Source organism: Mobula hypostoma, chromosome 10, assembly GCF_963921235.1.
Source record: "Mobula hypostoma chromosome 10, sMobHyp1.1, whole genome shotgun sequence".
Lineage (NCBI taxonomy): Eukaryota > Metazoa > Chordata > Chondrichthyes > Myliobatiformes > Myliobatidae > Mobula > Mobula hypostoma.
Genome location: NC_086106.1, coordinates 26,032,310 through 26,041,934, shown reverse-complemented (window position 1 = coordinate 26,041,934; position 9,625 = coordinate 26,032,310). Strand labels below are relative to the sequence as shown.

General features: G+C 44.4%; 2 non-coding genes across 2 annotated transcripts; both read right to left on the bottom strand.

Moving 5' to 3' along the window:
• Nucleotides 1-1,932: 1,932 nt before the first annotated feature.
• trnal-uaa (transfer RNA leucine (anticodon UAA)) lies at nt 1,933-2,015 on the bottom strand. Its single transcript has one exon. It is a non-coding gene; the product is annotated as a tRNA-Leu (tRNA).
• A 4,237-nt stretch (nt 2,016-6,252) lies between these two features.
• On the bottom strand, nt 6,253-6,335 carry trnal-uaa (transfer RNA leucine (anticodon UAA)). Its single transcript has one exon. It is a non-coding gene; the product is annotated as a tRNA-Leu (tRNA).
• Nucleotides 6,336-9,625: the final 3,290 nt, after the last annotated feature.

Below are 9,625 nucleotides of genomic sequence, written 5' to 3'. Positions count from 1 at the left end.
TTCGGGGCCGAGAACTTCCATCAGGACAAGATTCAGAAACAGACTTATTATCACTGACATATGATGTGAAATTTGTTATTTTTGCGGCAGTAATAAATTTGCTGAGCCTTAAAATTACTATAAATCACAAAACAATAGATATAAAACGAGGAATTATGAACTAGCGCTTATGGGTTCATGCATCGGCCAAAATTCAGATTGCTGAGTGGAAAAATCTGTTCCTGAATCGTTTAGTATGTGTCTTCTAGTCCTGTAGCGCCTCCCGATGGTAGTAACGATAATCACACACAAATTGCTGGAGGAACTCAGCAGGCCAGGCAGCATCTATGGAAAAGAGTAGTCTCTCGGCCCTTAACGCTGTTTGTACATGTTGAAAATACACAGGGTGAAGTGCATGGGCGTCATCCCTCTAATTATGTTTTTACAGCTCTGTGGACCAACCATTAATATGAGTAGGAAATTTTTACATGGCCTGGAAACTGCAAGGCATTTAATTTATTTTTGTAATATGCATAATATGAATATTTGGAATGAAAATTGAAAAAAATCGCGTTCTTTTAATTTAATTGATTAATTGAAGGGTATAATGCAGCACAGCAAAGAAAACTTACATTGTCATTATACAAAAGAAAATATGTGCGCGGGAGCATTTCAGTTACTGCGCGGCCACATACCTGTTCCCCAAAGAGGAAATAGTGGCCTCATGCCTCTCTTTTCATTGGCTATGTGGAAGAGTCCATGTTTCAAGCTCTCCAAGGTAATGTTCCCAGCTCTTTCTGCGCTACGTTGATGGCTGCATTGGTGTTGCTTCATGAGTCCATGCTGAGTTTGTCAATTTCATCAACTTTGCCTCCAACCTCCACCATGCCCTTGCTTTCACAGTGCATTTCAGGCCCCTCTCCCATTCCTCGATCTCTCTGTCTCCATCTCTGGAGACAAACTGTCTACTGACATCTTTTATATCCCAAGGATTATCTTAGCTATACCTCCCGCTAGCCTGTCTCCTGTAAAAACGATATTCTTCATCTCCGCTGCATCTGTTCCCAGGTGAGGCGCTCCTTTCTCGGGAATCAGAGTATCGAGGGCATTGGATACCTCTATTTACCCAGATCTCCCGATACCCTGAATTGGTGAGACCCAATGGACATTGAGGGACTGCTTTGTCTAACACCTTCACTTCATCTGCCAAAACCAAAAACGGAACTTCCCGGTGCCAACCATTTTAATTCTTATTCTCATTCTTTTTCTGACATGTTGTACTGGACTGTATGGTCTCCTCTTCTGCCAAGGTGAGACCTCGGTGGAAAAGCACCTCATAATCCGTCTAGGTAGGCTCCAACTTAATGCATAGACATTGATTTTTCCTTACAGTAATTGTTTCCCCTCCTGCTCCTTCCGATTTCTTCTATTCCCCACTCTGGCTCTTCTCCTCACCTGCCTACCACACCCCCATGGCGTCCGTCCATTTTCCCTTTCTCACATGGTCTACTCTTCTCCTATTAGATTCCCTCTTCTCCAGGTTTCCACCCACCCAACTTCACCTGTCATCTTGTCACTTATCCTATTTCTTCTCTGGCTTCTTCCAGTTTTCTTTCCAATCCTTATTAAAGAGCCTCGGCCTGAAATTTTGACTGTTTATGCATTTCCATAGTTGCTGTCTGCAGAACTCCGGTCCAGCATTTTTTGCGTTTTACTCTGGATTTTCAGCATCTGTAGAATCTCTCGTGTTTGGGGTAACGGGAAGCAGTGAGAGTTTAACCGGATTGAGGAGTTTGCGGGCTTTTTTTCATTCCAATGAGTTAACGGGGCAGGGCGGTGGAATGCGTGGGATGTCTCTGGTCCCAAACGGCCCCCCACCTGTGTGTGTGCGGAAAATATATGCATCGAAATGCCTTTTACAATGAAAAGTTCGGTGCGGGACTGATAATCAATTACCAGGAGTGGGGTTCGAACCCACGTGAACATTTGTTCACTGGAACTTAAGTCCAACGCCTTAACCACTCGGCCATCCTGGTCTGACAGAAACACAAAGGCGTAAACCCTTACTTTCAAATTGAAAAACTTCCCCGGAATTCCTGCTCGGATAGTGCTGAATGTACCCATGTGTACTCGCATTGCATTCAAAGAAATATATTTTTTTGCTTTCCTAATGTTCCATCTTTCAACATGTCATGTAGTGTATTACGTGGGCTATGCCACACATGTAAAGCTATACGATTAAAACCGAAAGGGAGAGGAATGAGAAATTATTTTACAATCGGAAGTGATGGTTATGTTTATTTTTACACACAGCGTGGTTAATATCAGGAATTGCCATGAAATGTTTTAATCAGATGCAATCACAGAACTTAGGTGGCAATCTGACAGGGAATGGAATAGGCAGTCCCTGACAGGATGAGATAAATAGATATATAGTAGATATATAGAGATAGAAAGAGAGGAGGTGCAGAAAGACTGGGAAAGAAAGACTGACAGAGATTGAGATCGAGAGAGAGAGAGAGAGAGAGAGAGGAAAGAGATAAATGGAAAACATCAAACATTGATTGGCAGAGTAAGTGAAAGGAATAATGAAAAAGTATGAATGAGAAAAACAATAGAAAGACGAGGGACAACAAAAGAATGAAACTGGGAAAATGAGATGTAGAAATAGAACGGGGTGGGTTTTGAGGGAGGGAGAGGGGGGAACAGAGAGGCAACGGCATTGAAAGAAAAAGATAATGAGATACATAGGTAGATAGATAAAGAGATAGAGAGGGAGAAAGAGAAAGAAAGAGAGAGAGAGAGAGAGAGAGAGAGAGATAAAGTGGCAAGGGAGTTGGTGGTAGCTCTTACGACAGTGGATGGATAAGAGAATGCGTACATATGAGGCAAATCGACACAGAAACAAAAGCGTCATTCCCCGGAAAAACATTGACATTTTAACAAGAAGGGATACAATTTGAACCAAAAAATGAAGCCCATTTTCGTGCAAAGTGATCAAAATGGTCACACTGCTCCAAACTCTGGTTAATATGGTTTTGCCGGTTTGTGGTTGGTTCAAAGACGAATTGTTGAAGTAAAGCAGCTGTTCTTGAACCCGGTTGTATAAGACCTCAGGCATGTCCAATATTTGAATTGCCCAATTCCTGATAGCCTCGCCACCCTTTCTTCACTTCCCTCCCTGGTATTTGCTCTCTCCACAGCTGGTACTACCTGTCCATCATCCCTACTTCATTTAGTTCCAATTACCACCTTTCAGTCCTGTCCTTATTCTTTCATCTGCACTTCCACACCTGGTTCATCTGTCCATCATTCCCTACCCGTTCGATTCAACTTCTCACCTACCATCCACTGTCTTTTCTTCACTTGCTCACCCAACTTCATCTACCTACTGATGTATATAAGTGTGGTTTCTAATCGCCGGCTGCTGTCGGAAGAAGGCCACTTCACTCGAGCGATCCACCCTCTCTCTCTCCCTCTTTTGATGGAGAGTGACAGCCTGTTATTCCTCGACACGGGCAATTGTAAATGCAACGTGGAAGGTTGTAGCATCGGAACAGCTGGTCTCCGCTCTCGCTGTCTCACCGTCGATGGAGAGACAGAGCCTGTCTGAGATGCTGACTGGGTGCTTGATCAATGAGCGATCATTAGCAAAAAGAGAAAGACCTGGTCATTCAAGAATTCCAGATTCCCTCTTCACTCTTTCATTTCTTTCACCCGCTTTCATTTTTTCGAGTCTCCATATACATTGTCGCGTAAATAATTTAAAATATAAATATCTCCTCTGTGATATTAATCGACTGTACTTCCAAAGCAACAAGAGAAGCTAGCCACCAATTCCTTATGGAAGTTAGATCTTGTATCCTTGTATACTCACATCAAGGGATCTTAGTGCTGAAATGTGGGACAGAGAGAAAGAGAGAGAGAGAGAGAGAGAGAGAGAGAGAGAGAGAGAGAGAGAGAGAGGGAGAGAGAGAGAGCGAGCGCGAAGAGGGAGAATGAAGGAGACGGGGAAGAGAGAAAGGTAAATAGAATAAACTGACAAAAGAAAAAGGGAGAAAATGAAAAGAGAAAGGAAGAGGGGAAAAGAGAAGGGGGGAGAAGGAGAGACAGGAAACAGGTGAGAAAAACCGACTAGAGAAAGTGTTGAATAGAGAGGAGGAGGAAGTATACAGCTGCAAAAAGAAGACGCAGGAGAGAGGACGATAGTGAGAAACTAAGAGGCTCTTTTAACACATGCTCTTTCTGATTGGCCACCTATTTTCCATGGAATGTCGGATGACCCTGCCGTCAAGCAATGAGCTTCTCTTGTGTCACATTTTCGAAATGTCCTACTGTTGATTATAATTCAAATACCATGTCTCTCCTGCTTTGGTTGCTGATCCTGACGACTTCTCGTCCTGCTGGGTCTCTGTCTAATTGCCAAGTGCTTGTCCTACGTGATCAGTGTCATCAGGGCCGCTCTCAAACTTCTGTGTTACAGGTACGAATGCCCCACAGCTCTTTCTAAACTACCCTGACGACGGCATTGGAGCTTCTTCATGCACCTCTACTGAACTTGTCAATTTCAACTTTGCATCCAACATCCACCATGCCCTAACATTCACTTAGAGAATTTCTGATACCTTCCTCCCATTTCTCGATCGCTCTGTCTCCGTCTCTGGAACCAATTACGCCACCATTTTCTTTTATATTCCACGGTAACTGGACTATACCTCTCTCTACCCTGTCTCCTGTAAAATGCTCTTCACTTTTATCAGTTCCTTCGTCTCCTCTGCATTTTTTCCCAGAAAGAAGCTTTTCTTTCTGGGGCATCAGACTGCTACGAGCTTCGGGTGCCTCTGTTGTACCCAGTGTTCCTGATACCCTGTATTGGTGAGACCCGAAAGAAATTGAGGGATTGCTTTGTCGAACACCCTCACTTCATCTGCCAAAAGCAGAATTTCTCGGTTACCATTTTAATTCCAATCCCCATTCACTTCCCGACATGATTGTCTGGACTCTGTGGACTCCTCTTCTGCCACAGTGAGGCGACTCTTAAGGTGGAGGAGTTACACCTCATCATCCGTCCAGGTAGGCTTCAACTTGATCGATTTCTCCTTATGGTATTTTTTTCCCCTCCTCCTCCTTCCGTCTTCTTCCATTCCTCACTCTGACTCCAAATTCACCCCACCTGTCTATCACCTCCCCCGGTGCCCCTCCTTCTTCCCTTGCTCACATGGTCCACTCTCCTCTCCTATCAGATTTCTTCTTTCCAGCTCGTTGCCTTTGTTTGGCAGATTTCTGAGTCTAGCACATGTAGCAATTAACGTAACTGACTTCGGTCACTGGCCTGCAGATTCGAACATACATTGTAGATTTAATGTAAAATACAGCTCTGAACAATAGGTTCCCAAAAGCTTTGTATCACGGGCCAGAGAATGCTGATTAAAATTCATTTAGATGTCTGTGGTGTGAGTGAAAATTGGGAGGTGTATACTTCCAAAGAACGCATTATGGATGCATTGTAAATATGTAATTGTCCTTTGATGTTTAGCACATAAAATATCGAAAGAGTCGATTTAAAGGGCTTCAATATGATGCCTGCTGTATCTTGTTTTGTCAAATATAGTAGTTGCTTCAAACCGACCAGTACTTTTCTCCAGTCATTTTCTTCTCCCCCTTACCTCTTCTTCCGTCCTCCACTCTGACCTCTTATCTTTCTCCTCTCTTGTCTATCACATTCTCCTGGAGCCAATCCTGCTTCCTTTTCTCACATGGCCCACTCTCCTCTCCCATTAGATTTATTCTTCTCCCGCTCTTTACCTTTCTCACCCACCTGGTTTCACGTATCAACTTTTGACTTGTCCTCCTTCCCCTCCGTCACCTTTATATCAGGGTGTCATCCCCTTTCCTTTCCAGTTCTTATTAAGGGAGTCGGCCCGGAACGTGGGCTGTTTATTCATTTCCATAGACGTTACCGGACCTATTGAGTTCCTTCAGCATTTTGTGGGTTTTGCTCCGGAATTCCAGCATCTGCAGAATCTGTTGTGTTTGGGGTAACGGGAAGCAGTGGGGTTTGCAAACTGATTGAGAGATCGCGGTACTTTTAGGCCTTCTGTCCTGTTTTCGCTCTAACGAGATCACGGGGGCGGGTGGTGGAGGAATGTGTCGGAAGTGGGGTCGCCCCGGCTCCCACCTGAGTGTTGTGGAAAATAAATATATATTTTAAATGTAATAAACGTGGAAATACTTCTGTGCCCCGAAAACTTCGGTGTGAGCCTGTTAATGAGTTACCAGGAGTGGGGCTCGAACCCACGTGAACATTCGTTCATTGGATCTTAAGTCCAACGCCTTAACCACTCGGCCATCCTGGTGCGATAGAAGCAAAAAAGACTTCATTACTTTTCAATACAAAAAACTGTCCCGGATTTCCTGCTCGGATACTGCCGAATGTACTGGGCTGTCTTACCCCTGTGCACTCGCATTCCGTTGACAAACAATATTTCAACTTTCCTAATATTTCAACTTTCAACTCCACTTGTTATTTCATACGTGGGCCATACCATATATGTAAGTTTATAAGTTTAAGTACTGAAGGGCATAACTTTAAGAGGAGAAGAAGGAGATTTTTCTTAAAACGACGGGATTTTAGCGACAGTTTCTTTTAACACACAGCGTGGAACTGTCGCAGGTTGGTGGAATCAGATGTAATCAGTGAATTTAGGGAGCAATTCCGGCAGGGAAACAAGAGGGTTGTACAGAAGATTATTTGTTTGCACGATTTTTCCCGTGCTATTCTAATATGTATAACATCGCTCCGAGAGGATGTTGGACAATTTATTCCAGTTAAAAGAAATGGTTATAAAACCCCACCCTGTCCAATGCAGGACCGCTCAGGCTTCTAATCCGAAGGTCACAGAATCGAACCATTGGGCCCATAATATACAAACTCTGTGCAAGACCGACCCACACAGCCCGAGCGATCCGGTATTTTTTTCACACTTCCTTTTCATTTCTCAATTCGCTTTTTAAAATTACTTCTAGTACTCGTTTTCAGCTCTCTTTCATACGGACTACACTCTGCCAGAAAATCGTTCTTTTGTATTTCCCACTTTGAGAGAGAAAAAAAGTCGCCGTTTTGTGCTCCTGTGCCCGGGTGTGCTTGTGCCTCATTTTGCAAGGATCACAATCTTTCCTAATTGATCGCTCTAGATTCGGTGTTGCCGAAACTACAATCCCAGTGGCTTCAAACTCTGCCTTGCACTCTCATCTCCTACCACCACATTCCTTCATCCTGAAGCAAATGATCGATTGTTGCATAAGCATATATGAGCAGAAGAAAAAAAAACACAATAAAAATACACTGCTGGAAGATCCCTGTGGGCGAAGCAGCGTCCGAGGAGGTAAAAGAGTAGCTGTCGTGCAAGATGGAAACCATGGAACGGGACTGAGAGTGTAGAGGGCTGATAGCCAATATACACAAGTGATGGGGACGGCATGTAGCCGAAATGGAGGAGGGATGATGGGCAGATAGAGCCAGGTAGAGGTGTGCGATGAATCAAAAAAACCAGGAACGTCTCCTCATATTCACCTTGAGTACGCAACAGTCCAGCTGCGCGAAAGCTTGCAGTCCAAACTATTTTTATCATGTGCACACGCACGAGAGAGAGAGAGAGAGAGAGAGAGAGAGAGAGAGAGAGAGCGAGAGAGAGAGAGAGAGAGAGTTAGAGAGAGAGAGGAAAGAGAGAGAACGAGACAGCGAGAGAGAGAGAGAGAGAGAGAGAAATGCGGAGACGGGAGGAGAGCGTGAGCAAGTGAAATTGAGAAATTGGGGTACAGAGGAAGTAAGTGAAAGGGGAATGGAGAATGTTGAAAGATAAGAAGAAGAGAAACGGAATGAAATAGCGGTGGAGAGGAATGAGAAGAGGTAAAGTAGTGAGCAACGGAATAGGAAGGAAAGAAAAATGGAAATCAAGAATAAGAGGAAGGGAAGGAACGAGACAGAGGGAAGGAAAGTGAGGGAAAAGAAAGAAGGAAGGAAAAAGCGATGAAGAGGACACAATAAGAAAGGGTAGGATAGCGATGAGATTAGTCGAGTAAGAAGCGAAGATACAGCAATCTCGTGCAAGTAGAAAAGAAAATAGAGCATAGGGCATAGAACAAACAAATCTACAGCACGTTACAGGCTATTCGTCCGCAGTGTTGTTCCCTGAACATTTGTCACATTTCTGTCGCGCCTTTCCCTGAGAACATACGCGCCCAATTTATTTTCTGAAGGTTCTGCCTAATAGCATCATATTTTCTCCCTATCCAATTACGTTATCTCAAATTGACTACTCCTATCGCTCTCTAGCGCGAGATCGTGCTGTGATCACTATCTCCAAACTGTTCTCCTAACGAGATCTGACACCTGGCCAAGTTCATTTCCCAATACCAGATCAAGTACAGCCTATCTACGCATTGCATCAGGAAACCTCCCTGAACACACCTGATAAACTCCACCCCATCTGTACACCTTGCTCCAAGGAGATGCCAGTCAATATTAGAAAAGTTAAAATCTCCCATCACAACAAACCTGTTATTATTGCACTCTCCTATCTGCTCCTCAATGTCTCTGTTACTATTGTGAAATAGGGGGTGGGGGAATTGGCTGTAAAACACCCAGTTGAGTTATTACCCTCCTTTCTTGTTCCGACTTCCACCCACACTGATTTAGTAGATAATCCCTCCATGACCTTCTCCTTCCTGCAGTGGTGACGCTATCCCCGATAAGCAATGTCATGCCCCAGTTATCTTGCCTCCGTCCCTCTTCTTTTTCAAACATCTAATGCTTGGCACACTCAGAAGCCGTTCCTGCCCTGACACAGTCTCTGTAATGGCAACAACGTGATAGTTCCAAGTATTGATCCGCCTTGTTTATGATCCTCCTTGCATTAAAATAGACACATCTCAAACAATCAGGATGAGTGCTTCTTTGCTCTATCATCACCCTAACCTTCTTCACAAGCTTCCAACAAGCTGTCACTACTTGTGCGCCAATGGCCTCATCCTCTGCCTCTTCCCTTTGGTTCCCACCCGTTGCAAAGCTAGTTTAAACCTTCCCCAGCAGCATGAGCAAACCTCCCCGCCAGGATATTGATCCCCGTCGGATTCAAGTGCAGCCCCTCCTTTTTGTACAGGTCACAGCCGCGTCTAAAGAGTTCCCAATGAACCAGAATTCTAAATCACTGTCCCCTGCTCCAATCCTTCAGTCACCCATTAATCCGCCAGTTCATTCTATTCCTATTTTCCAATTCGCGTGGCACAGACAGCAATCTCGAGATTACCACCCTGGAGGCCCTGCTTCGCAACATCCTTACGCCCTGTTATTCTCTTTTTCTTCAGGGCCTCCTCCACTTTTCTACCTATGTCGTTGGTACCAATATGCATCCCGACTTCTGGGTTCTCATCCTCACTTTTCAGGATATTGTGGACACGTTCAGCATCAACTCTGGTACCTGGGATCCAAACTACCATCCGCGTTTCTTTTTCTCGCCCACAGAATAGCCTGTCTGTTCCCCTAACTAAAGAGTCCTCATTGACTGATGCCATCCTCTTCCATTCCCTACCGTTCTGAGCCACAAGGCTAGACTCAGTTCCAGAGGCACGGCCATTGTTGCTTCCC